The sequence below is a fragment of the Coregonus clupeaformis genome, unplaced genomic scaffold (assembly GCF_020615455.1).
Source record: "Coregonus clupeaformis isolate EN_2021a unplaced genomic scaffold, ASM2061545v1 scaf0001, whole genome shotgun sequence".
NCBI lineage: Eukaryota > Metazoa > Chordata > Actinopteri > Salmoniformes > Salmonidae > Coregonus > Coregonus clupeaformis.
The window spans coordinates 3,370,922-3,385,336 of record NW_025533456.1 but is presented as its reverse complement, the minus strand read 5'-3'; the positions used below and the strand labels follow the sequence as shown (position 1 = coordinate 3,385,336).

The 14,415-nt window shown below is 47.2% G+C and overlaps 1 protein-coding gene across 2 annotated transcripts in view; it reads left to right on the top strand.

Annotated features, from left to right (window-relative positions):
• The first annotated feature begins 412 nt into the window (after positions 1–412).
• Positions 413–14,415, top strand: part of LOC121554549 (neuroligin-2-like) — a 247,169-nt gene continuing 233,166 nt past the window's right edge. For both annotated transcript variants that reach the window (XM_045212247.1, XM_045212246.1), the window contains exon 1: positions 413–1,375. The gene's annotated coding sequence lies outside the window, so the exon portion shown is untranslated. The remainder of the gene's footprint in view (positions 1,376–14,415) is intronic.

Sequence of the window (14,415 nt, the reverse complement as noted above, 5' to 3'; positions counted from 1 at the left end):
TTCCAGGTAGAACCAATTTTGGGTTCCATGTTGAACCCTCTGTGGAAAGGGTGGGGCGCACTCCCACTCCCAAAAGGGTTCTACCTGGAACAAAAAAGGGTTATTCAAAGGGTTCTCCTATGGGGACAGCCGAAGAACCCTTTTAGGTTCTAGATAGACCCTTTTTTTCTAAGAGTGTAGATCCAATAGAACAGGTGCAACAACATCATCAATGATGTGACTGTAGATGGTCTACAGCAGATCCAGTCACTGTGTAGTGGTGAGGTCTTCTACCACAGAACAAATATATATGAAGCTGGTGATGGGATAGTGATGGGGGGGATATAAAATGGGTTTGTATCGCTTTAACATTCTCTGACGTCACCCTGATGCAGATTTCCCCGGCTGAGGAGGACACTGATATGAAAGGACTTAGACTGACAAAAAAAAGTACCAACATGATTTAGACTCTTCGGTAGTCTGCTTAACCGAGGGGGAATGGGTAGCCTAGTGGTGCCCGCTATTTTGGAAGAGAGGATTTTCGTCCGTTTGAAGCAGTAAAACTGTACAGAGATGCCAATGTATCTGATGGGGGAAAGACATTCTAAAAGTAAAGCAACAATCTAGATTCTAGAGGGCCAGAGAGCACGTAGGGAGCGTTGTCACAGCGACACAACTTGCTAGGACACTGTGCACGCGCCCCGCCGGGAGAGAGGAGGCAGCGTGAGCGAGCGAAAGAAGCAATCGCACAAGCGCAGCATCTTATAGCATGGCTATAACGGGTCGGAGAACCACGGAAAACCACTGCTGTTACCCAGCGACGAAGCAGGCAAGCGCCACCATGATTCAAATCGTCCTCGCTATTAAAACTGTCGTTTGAGCTATCCTCTCCACCCGCAAAGGGCAAACGGGGATGTTTTTTTGGTTGAAAATCAACCCGCTTTCAAAATCACTGTTAACAATTTATATAGACGAGGAATTAGACTAGATGTCGTTTCGTTGTCAACAATTGAGATATAAAGAGATATATAGAGACTCGTCAGATGAAAAGCCACTGCTGGAAGAATCATTCCAAAATCAGTTTACATGCCTTCATCTCTTGTGTAATGTGCCTCACGCAGCAATAGGCTTTATTTGTTGGTAGGCTATTCCTTTCCCTTCGTCATTGTCTCCCTGTCCCTCATCAGAATGTGGTAGCCCGGTCAATCTGCCGGTTTTGAGCGGGTGTTGTCGGTAAACACAACCGGGGAAGCTTTCTAAAACCGTATCCTTCTACAAAGGACTATGCTTCAATATTTCCCCTTCTAGAGGAATGGTGTGACAACGATCTAGAAGTCAAAGAGGATTCCTTTTGAAAACCCCTTGGAATCTTGCTACCCTTTAGACCACATAACAGGTAAGCACATCGCCCTCGGTTGTCGAGAATGTAGGAATTCTTTCCATATTTCATAGAAAACTTGAATAAAACAAGCGATTCGTTTGCTCGTAATTACAATGTAATTAGTCTACATACATGTTTATATGTCCGGTCCTTTCATTTTGGGTAGGAAATAGCAATAGAATGCCTTTGCAATCTCACTGATAGTTCTCACTGATAATCTCTCACTGATAACTATCGTTTGAAGCTTCGCCTTCGAACCTGTAGTTAATGATTGCGTGCTGTGGCGTTACCATTGTAATGGGCTACATCCCCAACAAGCAACCTGTTCAAAAGCTTTTGAGCCCCCTTTTCCCAATAATGGTGCGGGTAGGGAATACATATCCTCTGTTTTTAATAGGGACTGAATTCAAACTCTCCTTCTGTGGTCTCTCCACATATGTAGATGTTGCCAGCTTGTGATGCCAGTAGAGGATAGTCTAAAGTAGATTTATATCAAGCCACCCAAAAGCCTTTAGGCTGCATTAGCATATCAACCACACATTTGTTTGTCTTTACAATGTTTCACAAATATTAACAGAGCAAGTCAAGCTTTAATACCTCTATTATGCTATTTCCTCTGATTTCCTAATGAATTACATAAATTGCAATGTTTTAATGTTGTAATTGCATGGTTTATGGGTGAAATGGTGCAATTGTACACCCCCCCTTCTCCTCCCCCTCCAAAGAGAGTTTCTAATGCAATCTATCTATCTGAGCATCTTATGTGTCGCGGGGTAGATAGCTAGCCCCGACAGGAAACACCATGCCTGTGAGAACATATGTCTCTCACACACACTGACTGCAAAGAATGGGCCACATTTATATGCGGGGCTGGTATGGAGGGCATTCCAAGATCCATCCAGTTGATGGTAGAATTCAACAGAGACAAGAAGACCTCTGTTCTTATCAGGCTGAGAGGATGGGCACACACGCACACATGCATACACACACTATCATGCACACACTCTATCACGCACACACACACACACACACACTCACACACATTATCACACACACATTCTTAGGCACACACACACACACACACACACACACACACACACACACACACACACACACACACACACACACACACACACACACACACACACACACACACACACACACACACACACACACACACACACACACACACACACTCTGGCTGCACAGAGCTCTGTGGTTGCCCTATATAGCAGATATTATGGATTGCTCTGTTTACCAGGGGGAAACTATTTAATGGATGTGAGAAATGTGTTGTGTGACTCTGTCCTTGTGCTGAATAGATGTTTTCACAGACAGTTGTCTCGCTCTCTACTGGGAGCGAGCTGGTAGGAGAAGTTGTGTCTGTGCAGGTTGTAGTGGCAGCCTGATCACTAGCAATAGACTTTGCTTTCGGACATTTGAAAAGGTCCTGAGAACGTCAATATACTGTATGCCTTCCTTGGTGCTTACAAAAAAAAAGAAAAACCATTACCCAGCACTGGGTGCAAACTCGTGATGCTAGGAGCCTAAGCGCGTTGCTCAGACCCCGCAGGTCACAATGCTCTAGCAAGCAGTGAGAATACTTGATGATACTTGATGTTATGAGGTCGGATGATTTGCAGAGCCTTCCCCAAACAATAGTCCTAACTTTAACCACTCGGAATTAATGCCTAAACTGTTAACCTGTGAGTTGTTTGTGTTTTAACCCTGTAACCACTCAGAATTAACCCTGTAACCACACTGAATTAATCAGTCAAAAATAGACGTTCATCCATAATACGAATTTAGAAGGGAAACTAAGAGATCTTGTTGGCAGTGGTGTTTGAGTGTGCGTGTGTGCGCTCTTGCGTGTGTGTATGCACATGAGGGTGTGCGTGAGGGTGTGCGTGAGGGTGTGTGTGTGTGTGTGTGTGTGTGTGTGTATGTGAAGCACATCTTGTTCATTCATATGGCAACAGTGGATCCATGTGCTGGAAGTGATTCACAATGGGCCAACTAAACGTTGGAGACAGGTGGCCTTGTCAAGGAGACCCATACCTACCTACCTACCTGCCTACCATTCTGTGGTGTGTGTGTGTTTGTGTGTGTGTGTGTGTGTGTGTGTGTGTGTGTGTCTGTTTTCAATGTTATTTTCCTTGCATGTGTCTGTGTGCGTGTGCGTGTGTTTCTATGTCTCTTTCGAGTGTGTGTATGTGTTTTCAAAGCTCCTGTGCCTGTGCGTGTGTATGTGTGAGTACGTGCTCTCAGACTCCCAACACAGACACAAGCCCAGGTCAGTTGGAGACGGAGGTAGGTCCAGGCAGGCAGAGGCAGATGGGCTGAGATGTTCAAAGGAGTGTGCTAGATTGGTAGCTCATCGCTTGGGTCGCTAACCATTACAGATGGAGGACGTTGTGACAGTAGAAAGTTGAAATACCCTCTGCTTTTTGGGCTGCTATTCATCCTGTCAGTGTAGCTTGGTTTTGCTGTAGTCACGTTGCTTGTGATCCCTCACCGATTCGTGGTGTATCACCAATTATGTTTTAATTGTGCATTTGATAGTAGATGGAGACCTGAATATGCATTATGTATTGATGTCAATCTTAGATGAGTTTGCTTTGCTTAATTGGCAATGTACTGTATTATATTCTTGGTTACTGGTATGTGTTATGTAATGATGCAAATTGATCTACTGATTTTAGGTTCCCCTATAGGTATTGGGCATATGGGATATTTCAAGGTGTATCCTAGTCATGGGGTGGCAGTATGTAGGCCTACCTGTTGCAGGTGTTGTGTGGTTCATTAGTGAGTTTCGACAATGGGCTGCTTAGTCTGGTAAAAGGCCCCTGTTAGTTCACCCTGTGGGGTTGGAACAGTGGTCTGTTAATAGCATTCTTTGTGTACCTCCTCATTTATTTGTATGTAATGCGTTCTTCTTTATCTAATTGTTGCTGGCTGCAGTTGGACCACTTTACTCTCCATTTTAGTACACTGCGCGAAAAGGGTTCATATCAGGGGATATCTATACGACAAGTTTTTTATATTCTAGAGAATACAGACCATTTCCAATGCATATTTTGAGTTTTGTGGATATGCACCATATCCTGACAAATTCTGAATACAGATGTGTCTTGATGTGTCTCTCTTCATGTTGACAAATACTGACTGTATACATCTATGTGTTCTCAGCACATTCAAGATATGAAGATATATTGATTCCAGATATGCTTCTCTTGGCTGAGGTCCATATCCGGATCTTGATATGCTTTTTGATATGCTGAAAATAAGGACGATTTCTGATGCATTTTTGACTTTTTAGCACATGCTCAATTATTTGACAAATATGAAATCCATATTTTTCTTTCATGCACAAATAATTGTTGGATTCCCTCGGGATATCATACATGGTATGGCCGGATATTGACTCATTAGATATCCTGAGATAGGCCTATGTGCGCATCTTATTTTCTCTATATGATGACATATACTGACTGTTCACAAAATACCTCAAAGAAGTTAACGCTAAAGTGAGTTGCTAATTTGAGATGTTTTATTTATCTTAGTAACTAGAATGAAGAATGTTATCTAATTTGGCCAGCAGCCAGTAGGGCTAGCTAGCTAGCTAGCTAGGCTTGATAGGGGGTAAACTAACTAACTGGTAGCCTAGCTAGATAACAAATAACGAAATTGCCTTCCCTTCAGGGAAAAACATTTTTACCCCCTATAAAGCCTCAAGGTGACAGCGAACGTTTAAAAAAATGTAGGCGTATTTTCTATTACTGGTTAGTATAAGCTAGCTAACTAAGTTAGCTAGCTAGTTTAGCAACTTGGCCAGCTAGATAGCTTGTTCCAGTTAGTTTTCTCGGCATATATTAAAAAGGTAGAGTATCTACCTTGTGGCATGTTTATGTGAAATTACAATATTTCCTTGCAATGTCGACACAATTTTGATTAATGATTTATGGATTGACAGTTTGGAGTGGATCACAGACCAACACTATGACCACGTTGGTTGGGTCTGACTCTGGACTACAAGGGACCGCCACTGACGACCCAATCTGCACCCATTGCATCCATCGTCCATAACAAACAGGGCAGGCAGGGGTATTGAGGGTGTACAACTTGTATTTTCTGTTAAATAAATAGAATACATTTTTAGCCAAGATTGGCGTACGTTTGCATCTTGACAGAAAACATGTGTTGTGATGGAGCTCTGGAGTTGCTATGCTGCATTTTTTTTTACAGCATTCCACAGATTTCAAAACTTGGTCAACTCCTTTTGTGACAACAACACTGTTGATCACTGTTTCTTCTGATGACAGTTATGGGGGAAGACTCTACAATGTCTGGTTCAATGAAAATGTTTTTACCTAAATCAGGGATTTCCTCATCGTCTGATTCATTTTCAGAGTCAGACAGTCAGCATGGCACGATCGTCCTCCAGAAAGTAGTCCATCACAACCATTTTTGTTGATAGCGCTATTAACATCAGGGCAGCAATCCAACACTTTTTCAGATCTTCATGATATCTTTTCAAAAAAGCCACTGTAGAAAGGATTATCCACACATACTGAGCAGCTCATGTTATAGACAGAAGCATGCTACATGGCAGACCAATCCGAACTCATCTCTAAGCATGTCCAGCCCATCCATAATCTCGGTCAATCATGGCTAGCGGGAAGGTTCCTGTATTTTTCTGTGACTAAACCAACTAGGTTAGTAATTTAACGATTTTATTCGTATTTACTGATGGCATTTGTTTGTTTGTTATTAAGGCACATTAAAGTTCACATGTTCCAGAAGACATTTCTGCCCAAATACGCTTTTTGATAAAAAATATTAAACCTTCTGTCACAAGCCGGGCTAGAAACTCCGGTCTCAGATGTGGAGAGCTGGGGGTACTACCCCTTAGCCACAGAGGAGGTGTTGTAGGACCCAAATGAAACACCCAAGGCAATACTCCAGGCAAGTAGATTTAATGTTCCAAAACAGGAGGCAAAACAAAACAACTCCACGAGGGGAGAAAAACAAACTAAAGATAACTTTGAACAACTTACTAGGACAGACACGGTGGGACAAAGCAGGAGACACATAGTCAGGACGCAATAACCAAGTGAGAAACAAGGGGAAAACACACAGCTAAAATACACAAGGGGAAACAAGGCACAGGTGACCTGGATCAAGCTAATTAGGACACATGAGGAAGAACTAAGGCAGAGGGGAACACAGATGACCTCTAGAGGCCCGGAGACAAACAGGAGGCAGGAAGCTGACAGGACCCCCTCCTCTAGGAACGACTCCTGACGTTCCTTCCAGAACACCCTGGCCCCAGGGTGCGAAAATCTCGGATCAAACCTGGGTCCAGGATGTCCTTGGCTGGAACCCAGGAGCGCTCCTCCGGCCCGTAGCCCTCCCAGTCCACCAGATACTGCAGAGAGTTCTGGACCCTCCGGGAGTCCAGTATCCGGCGGACTGTGTAGGCTGGCTGGCCGTCAATGATCCTGGGAGGTGGCGGGGGTCTGCGTGGGGGGGCAAAGGGAGAAGACAAGACAGGTTTAAGGAGTGAAACATGGAAAGTGGGGTTAACTCTAAGGAAGCGAGGGAGAACCAAACGATACGACACAGGGTTAACCTTTCTAGCAATGCGGAAAGGCCCGATGTATCTCTGGGAAAGCTTCCTGGATTCGACCCGGAGGGGCAGGTTCTTAGTGGCCAACCAAACTCTCTGACCAGCTCGGAAACTAGGGGCCGTCCGGGCGGTGGCGATTAGCCTGACTTTGGTATCTCTGGGAGGTCCGAAGGAGGGCACGCCTGGCCTTCTTCCAGGTCCGCCTACAGCGTTGGACAAAGCGCTGGGCCGAGGGAACACCAACTTGCGCCTCCTCCTCTGGAAACAATGGAGGGTTGTAACCGAACTGGCATTCGAAGGGGGACAATCCGGTGGCTGAGGACTGGAGGGTGTTGTGGGCATATTCAGCCCAAATGATATAGGTGGCCCAAGACGTGGGATTACTGGCCGCCATACACCGCAGGGTGGTCTCCAGATCCTGATTAATCCGTTCCGTTTGGCCATTAGACTCTGGATGGAACCCCGACGATAGGCTGGCTGTGGCCCCAACAAGCCTGCAGAAGGCCCCCCAAAACCGGGACGAGAATTGGGGACCTCGGTCAGAGACCACATCCAGGGGAATACCAAATATCCGGAAGACATGGTTCATGAGGAGCTCAGCAGTCTCCTTAGCCGAGGGCAGCTTGGGCAGGGGAATAAACCGGGCAGCCTTAGAGAACCGGTCTACCACCACTAGGATGACGGTGTTGCCCTGGGATAGAGGAAGTCCCGTAACAAAGTCCAGAGAAAGGTGTGACCATGGCCTTCGAGGAACAGGTAAGGGATGGAGCAGTCCCTGGGGTCGCTGGCGTGTCGACTTTCCCTGGTTGCACACAGGGCAGGCCTCAACATAGACCTGCACGTCCTTCTTGATGGACGGCCACCAAAACCGCCGTCGGAGGAACTCCAGTGTGCGAGCACTGCCTGGATGGCATGTCAAGGGCGACTCATGACCCCACTGCAAGACGCGGCCCCGAACAGAGAGAGGAACGTACAGGCGACCGGCAGGACCACCGCCTGGATCGGGCTCCTGGACAAGAGCTTCTCGTACCCCTCTTTCTAGTTCCCACTGAAGAGGTGCGACGATCCTAGACCTCGGAATAATCGATGCCAAGGGCTTCTCTTGTAACTCGGGAGAATAGACTCGAGACAGAGCATCCGGCTTGACGTTCTTGGTGCCAGGTCGGTAAGTCAGGAGGAACTGGAATCGATTAAAGAAAAGGGACCATCGTGCTTGCCGAGGGTTCATCCGCTTAGCCTGTTGGAGATATTCCAGGTTCTTGTGGTCTGTGAGAACCTGGAAAGGGTGCTGAGCCCCCTCAAGCCAATGGCGCCACTCTTCCAATGCCAGTTTTACCGCAAGCAACTCTAGATCCCCCACGTGGTAGTTGCGCTCGGCCTCAGACAGGCGGCGAGACATGAAGGCACAAGGGTGTAATCTCCCATCCGCACCCCTCTGTGACAGGACGGCTCCCACCCCCCACCTCTGAGGCGTCCACCTCCACCACGAAAGGTCTCTCTGGGTCAGGGGTCACCAGAATCGGAGCAGACGTGAAGCGGCGCTTGAGATCCTCGAAGGCCCCTGCTGCTTCCGGACCCCAGTGAATCTTGGTCCCTCCTCCCTTGGTAAGCGTCGTCAAGGGGGCTACCACCGAGCTGAAATTCTTAATGAACTTCCGATAGAAGTTAGAAAAGCCAATGAACCGTTGAACCTCCTTGACCGTGGCAGGTGTGGGCCAATCGTGGACCGCCTTGACCTTCTTGGGATCCATCTCTAGGTGCCCGGGAGTGACAATAAACCCGAGAAACTGAGTCTGAGAAACATGAAATTCACACTTCTCAGGCTTAACGTAGAGGTGATTGTCAAGGAGCCTCTGGAGAACCCTGCTAACATGCCCCTCATGCTCCTTCAGTGACCTCGAGAAGATGAGGATATCGTCCAGGTACACGAAGACGAACAGATTAAGCATATCCCGGAGAACATCATTAATCAGGGCTTGGAATACTGCGGGGGCATTGGTGAGCCCGAACGGCATCACCCGATATTCATAGTGCCCCGTGGGCGTGTTGAAACGCCGTCTTCCATTCGTCTCCTTGCCGGATCCGCACGAGATGGTAAGCATTGCGGAGATCCAGCTTAGTAAAAATGGAAGCCCCTTGAAGCAGCTCAAAAGCAGTGGCCATGAGAGGAAGGGGGTATCGATTCCGAACCGTGATCTTGTTGAGTCCCCGGTAATCAATACAAGGCCTAAGACCCCCGTCTTTCTTTTCAACAAAAAAGAAGCCCGCCCCAGCCGGGGAAGTAGAGGCATAGATGAGGCCGGCTGCCAAGGACTCCTTAATGTAGGTGTCCATAGCTGCGTGCTCGGGGAGGACAAGGAAAAGATCCGACCTCTAGGAGGGCAGCACCCAGGGAGTAGATCAATGGCACAGTCATACGTGCGATGAGGCGGTAAGGAAGTAGCCCGGGCCTTGCTGAACACTGCCTTGAACCGATGGTAAACACTGGGGACTCGGGAGACGTCAACAGACTCTTGAAACTGGGTACTAGGGGCTGAGGGACTCTGAAGCATGCAGGTGAGTTGGCAGGCGGGACCCCAGCTTAGAATGGTGCCCGTAGGCCAGTCGATCTGGGGATTATGTCTGCATAGCCAAGGGTGACCCAGGATAATAGGATACTCGGGAGAGTCAATGAGATAGAAGGTCTCCTACTGCTGGTGTTGAGAGATGGTAAGTCGCAGGGACTGAGTCGCCTCGGTAACCTTTCCTGGTTCCAGAGGTCTGCCATCTAAGGCTGTAACTGCCTGGGGTTGAGGAAGTAGTTGGGTAGGGATCTTAAGTTCCTTAGCCAAGGTTACATCCAGGAAATCACCTGCGGCACCGGAATCGATCATAGCCTGGACCCGATGCTGGTGGCCCCCCAGGACAGAGTGGCTGGAATAGCCAGGACAGCGTTAGTAGGAGGCGCTCTAACTCTCCCCATCACAGCCCTCCTGTAGCTGGGCGGGGACAGGCGTTTCCCAAAGCTCGGGGCAAGTGGAGCGGAAGTGGCCGGCAACCCCGCAGTAGAGGCACCGACGTTCCCTCATGCGACGTTCCCTTTCGTTGGGAGAAAGCCTGGAACGGCCTAACTGCATGCTCTCCGGGGAATCCTGGAGCAGTTCAGGAGCCGGGGAAGCTCTGAATGACGGAGTCCAAACAGGAGAAACAGAGCTGCTCAGAGGAACTTGGGAATGAGACACCTGACGGCGAGCCGTTCTCCGCTCTCTTAGACGATTGTCCAGGCGGATGGCCAAGGCTATGAGGGACTCGAGATCACCAGCTGGTTCTCGGGTGGCTAACTCATCTTGAAGGGGCTCAGATAACCCTCCCTGAAAGCAGACCCTCAGCGCTTCATCATTCCATCCGCTCCTTGCTGCTATGGTCCGGAAATCAATGGCAAAATCTGCCGTGCTTCGGGGCCCCTGACGGAGAGACAGTAGGCGCTTGGAAGCCTCCCGCCCACTGACAGGATGATCGAACACCCGCTTGAACTCTTCTACAAATGCAGCGTGGGAGTCACAACAGGCCTCCTGGGACTGCCACACCGCAGAAGCCCAGGCGAGCGCCTTGTCTGAAAGAAGGGTAATGATGTAGGCAATCTTGGAACGGTCTGTGGGAAAACTTGAGGGTTGGAGCTCGAAGGTGAGGGAGCATTGGGTGAGGAAACCCTGGCAAGAGCTTGGATCCCCAGAAAAGGGCTTGGGAGGTGGTAGTCGGGGCTCCGCCAACCGAGACGACCTGTCGTCACAGAGGGGTGACCTGGGGGAAGGGAGAGGACCAGGGAGGCGTTCAAAGAGCTGGCGGAGGGAACTCATCATTTCGGCCAGGAGTTGAGAATGACTAGCCATCAGCTCCTCTTGTCGGCTGAGAACGGCTTCATGGCGCTGGAAAGAAGCCTCATGTCGAGTGATCACCGCCAACAGGTCCGGGGAACTGAGTGTTTCTGGGTCCATGATTGACTTGGTTATTCTGTCACAAGCCGGGCTAGAAACTCCGGTCTCAGATGTGGAGAGCTGGGGGTACTACCCCTTAGCCACAGAGGAGGTGTTGTAGGACCCAAATGAAACACCCAAGGCAATACTCCAGGCAAGTAGATTTAATGTTCCAAAACAGGAGGCAAAACAAAACAACTCCACGAGGGGAGAAAAACAAACTAAAGATAACTTTGAACAACTTACTAGGACAGACACGGTGGGACAAAGCAGGAGACACATAGTCAGGACGCAATAACCAAGTGAGAAACAAGGGGAAAACACACAGCTAAAATACACAAGGGGAAACAAGGCACAGGTGACCTGGATCAAGCTAATTAGGACACATGAGGAAGAACTAAGGCAGAGGGGAACACAGATGACCTCTAGAGGCCCGGAGACAAACAGGAGGCAGGAAGCTGACACCTTCAAATGCCTCTTCTGTGAAGTAGGGATGTGCGACATACGCCTAGCTCCTTGAAACGGGTCACATATGTCAGCATGTTGACACACCCTTTCCAGTGGTAGAATATTCTACAAATATGTAAGCGGGTGCGTGTCTTGAACGTATCTCACCCCAAATATCTCCCTGGACACATACGGTAGCAGGGAGATTTCTGAGGTCCGGATTGGAAGCATGTAGAAACTGTCCTATTACGGAGAATATCCTAACTCCGTAAATTAAATTATGGACATGCGTTTCTGGAGCATGTCTACTCCTTATATCGAATAAAATGTCAGATATCCAGATATCCAGATAAAGATAGCCCCTGATATTGACCCTTTTTGCCCAGTGGTATATAGACGTTTGGACATGGTTTTGCACTTCAACCTGGGTTTCCAACAGTTAAAACTGCTAGGTTGTGTCTGAAATGGCACCTGATTCCCTATGGGGATGGTCAAAAGTAGTGCACTACATAGGGAATAGGGTGTCATTACAGACATATCCTACTCTCTATACAGGACCCTTTTGTCACATGTATTCCTCATCTGTTATTTCCTTTACTCCTTCATCTATTGCTGAAAAGACTAAATTCATTTGGTTGAAAGGGTCTGTCAGCTGTGTGTGTCTGTGTGTGGGTGTGTGTGTATGTTTGTGGGAGTGAGAGAGAGAGAGAAGAGTGTCATTACCATGGAAGCACCTTTCTGATGGATAGCTGGACTGGTCAGTTTCTACTAGACCTGGGTGTTTTTCTGTTTTGACCGTTGGTAATGTATGTAGGATTTGAATTACGGGTGCCAATGGGCACTGGACACCTCCATACCAAATAGGGGAACCCCCACATGTACTACATATAGGGCTATATGGGCACCCTCATTGATATAATGTCATTACATTAACAACCTTTAAAGAAAATATATATTTCACCTTTATTTAATCAGGTAAGCCATTTAAGAACAAGTTCTCATTTACAACTGCGACCTGGCCAAGATAAAGCAAAGCAGTGCGGAAAAAACAACAACAACACAGAGTTACATATGGAATAAACAAAACATACAGTCAATAACACAATATAAAATCTATATACAGTGTGTGCAAATGTAGTAAGTTATGGAGGTAAGGCAATAAATAGGCCATAGTGCAAAATAATTACAATTATAATTTAGTATTAACACTGGAGTGATAGATGTGCAGAATATGTGCAAATAGAGATACTGGGGTGCAAATGAGCAAAATAAATAACAAAATAAATAACAATATGGGGATGAGGTAGTTGGGTGGGCTAATTACAGATGGGCTGTGTACAGGTGCAGTGATTGGTAAGCTGTTATGACAAGTGATGCTTAAAGATAGTGAGGGAGATAAGTGCCTCCAGCTTCAGAGATTTTTGCAGTTCGTTCCATTCATTTGCAGCAGAGAACTGGAAGGAATGGCGACCAAAGGAGGTGTTGGCTTGTGATGACCAGTGAGATATACCTGCTGGAACGCATACTACGGGTGGATGTTGCTATGGTGACCAATGATCTAAGATAAGGCGGGGATTTGCCTAGAAGGGATTTATAGATGACCTGGAGCCAGTGGGTTTGGCGACGAATATGTAGTGAGGGCCAGCCAACGAGAGCTTAGAGGTCACAATGGTGGGTAGTATATGGGGCTTTGGTGACAAAACGGATGGCACTGTGATAGACTACATCCAATTTGCTGAGTAGAGTGTTGGAAGCTATTCTGTAAATGACGTCAAGGATCGGTAGGATAGTCCGTTTTACGAGGGCATGTTTAGCAGCATGAGTGAAGGAGGCTTTGTTGCGAAATAGGAAGCCGATTCTAGATTTAACTTTGGATTGGAGATGCTTAATGTGAGTCTGGAAGGAGAGTTTACAGTCTAACCAGACACCTAGGTATTTGTAGCTGTCCACATATTCTAAGTCAGAGCCGCCGAGAGTAGTGATTCTAGTCGGGCAAGCGGGTGCAAGCAGCGTTCGATTGCAGAGCATGCATTTAGTTTTACTAGCGTTTAAGAGCAGTTGGAGGCCACGGAAGGAGTGTTGTATGGCATTGAAGCTCGTTTGGAGGTTTGTTAACACAGTGTCCAATGAAGGGCCAGATGTATACCTTGGTCCCTCCAACTATTTCAAGGGCACCCCTGAGACACAGTGTAGCTATAATTCCAATCCTCAGTATACTGTTGTCTATGTGTGTATCCATGTATCTCTGCTAGGGAGATGATGTGCCAAAATCATTGAAGGATATTGAAAATGTAAAAGCAGCTGTCTGAGATGATTGTCATTTTTTTCCTGTTGAGGACCTTGGTCAAAAAATAAATAAATCACGATGTGGTTGATTTGGCTCTTCATATTCTGAGTGTCTAGTGTCTCGATCTTCCACAGTGTCACCACTCTGCATTGCACAGGCCTGTTGAGACGTGATCTTAATTCCTAGGGAGAGAGGGAGAGCGGGAGAGGGAGAGAGAGGGTGAAGATAAGAGATCTGGCTGGCTCTTGGCTAGTTGTAGCCTTAGTAAGCTCAGTAGGGGTGGCCGTCGATTCCAGAAGATAGTCGATTCACACTCTTTAAATGTGAGAATTGAGAATCAAGTTCTTCCAAGAACGAGCAATTGATTCCTATAATTTTGCACTGAATTACACGTTATTTTCCCGACTCAGAAACATCCAAGTGCTAAGTCCATCACTCCCATTGCTTAGTGTTGATTCCTATCATTTTTGGTGTTGGCATACATTGGCTTACATGTTATTTTCTGGAGTCTGATACATCCAGTGATCAGTCAGTTCTTCTCATTTTCAGACCTTTCCGCCTGTCTCCCCAAAAATTCGGTGCGTCATCCGTTAGACGGAGGCGCCATCCTTTCACCGTCCCCGGGGCTCTCATTAAGGTGAGATCAAGGTTGAGCGCTCTGAGGTGTTAACACACGCCGCTCAATGGTGTTCGCACAAAACACCACTCACTGTCTGATAAGGCTAGCGCTACTGACAGC